We start from the raw sequence: 1576 nt of genomic DNA, 5'->3' as shown, positions 1-1576 counted from the left end.
GCCCGAGGTGGTGTGTGGGCACCGCGTTGCAGACGGGACACTGCACGCACACGACGCCCCCTCCAGGTGCACGCACGTAGGCCGGGCCGGGTGCACACCCGACGCCCTAGCAAGGTGCGCGCACCCGGGCAGGGCTCACACTTGGCGAACGGGGCGCACTTCGCGAGGGAGGGTGTGCACCTCGACGGGGGTGGGTGGCCGGGGTGGATTCGCACGTGGGTCGCGGTTTGCTAAGTACACACTGCGACAAGCTCATAACGGGTGCGATCATACCAGCGTTAGTGCACCGGATCCCATCAGAACTCCGCAGTTAAGCGCGCTTGGGCCGGAGTAGTACTGGGATGGGTGACCTCCCGGGAAGTCCCGGTGTTGCACCCTTTTTTAGTTTTTCGCCGGGCGTCGCAATGCTATTTGAATAAACCTTTTGCCCGTTTGCGTTCTCGTCGGGGCCGGGCCGGGCCGGGGTGCGCTGCCCGCACTACCGCGCGCGCGGGGGCGACACCGAGCGCGCACCCGAGGCGCCCCGAGCACACAGGCCACGGTGCAACCCGGGCGTTGTGCGCGCACCCCGGTGCGCCCGAGGTGCTGCGCGCGCACCCAGGTGAAATCGGTGTGCACCTCGGCCAGTGCGCGCTCGGTCGAGTCGCGCACGTTGGCCAAGGTGCACGGTGATGTTTCTTACTCTAAGGTTCCGCACCAGACGCCCGGGACAGGTGAGCGAAGCTGGGCGGGGCCGGGTGCGCGGCCGGGGCAGGTGCACGCAGCTGGAGAGAGCTTTGGAGCACACTTCGGAGCGCACCAATGATGCGCTCCATTCAAAAGTTTCCTGAAAAGGCAAAAAAAGTTGAGATTATAGAATTTCCCACTTGAGAGATTGTAAAAAAAAAAAATTTAAAATGAAGGAAACGCGGGTGCCAAGGTGTGCGCACCCCAGCCCACCCTGGCGAAGGTGCACGCAAGGTGCGCACCCGAGGCAAACCGGACAATTAACCCAACTTTCGACTTCGCGCGCACCTTGGAGCGCACTTCGGAGCGCTCCTTGGTGCGCACCAATCTTGGGCACCTCGGAGTGCACCATGGCGCCCACCAAGGTGCGCACCCGGGGCAAACCGAGCTCCGACTTCGTGCGCACCTTGGAGCGCACGAAAGGTGCGCACCATGGCGCCCACCAAGGTGCGCAGCCCAGCCAAGGCGTGCGCATCAAGGTGCGCACCCTGGCGAAGGTGCGCACCCGGGGCAAACCGAGCTCCGACTTCGTGCGCACCTTGGAGCGCACAAAAGGTGCGCAACCCAGCCAAGGTGTGCGCACCCCGGTCAAACCGAGCTCCGAATCGTGCGCACCAGAGGTGCACGCCATCGTGCGCACCTTGGAGCACACTTCGGAGCCCTCCTTGGTGCGCGCCGATGTTGCGCACCTCGGAGCGCACCCGGGGAAAACAATGCAATTAACCCGACTTTCGACTTCGTGGGCACCTCGGAGCGCTCTCGGGTTCGCACCTCGGAGCACACCGAGGTGCGCACCTTTGATGCGCTGCCTTCACCAATTTCCAGAAAAGGCAAGAAAACATTGAGAAGG

General features: G+C 63.6%; 1 non-coding gene across 1 annotated transcript; it reads left to right on the top strand.

Moving 5' to 3' along the window:
* Positions 1 to 259: 259 nt before the first annotated feature.
* LOC131865375 (5S ribosomal RNA) lies at positions 260 to 378 on the top strand. The gene has a single exon (XR_009364103.1). It is a non-coding gene; the product is annotated as a 5S ribosomal RNA (ribosomal RNA).
* Positions 379 to 1576: the final 1198 nt, after the last annotated feature.

The sequence above is a fragment of the Cryptomeria japonica genome, unplaced genomic scaffold (assembly GCF_030272615.1).
Source record: "Cryptomeria japonica unplaced genomic scaffold, Sugi_1.0 HiC_scaffold_109, whole genome shotgun sequence".
Lineage (NCBI taxonomy): Eukaryota > Viridiplantae > Streptophyta > Pinopsida > Cupressales > Cupressaceae > Cryptomeria > Cryptomeria japonica.
The sequence above is the reverse complement of the archived record's forward strand: the minus strand, read 5'-3'. Positions and strand labels throughout refer to the sequence as shown.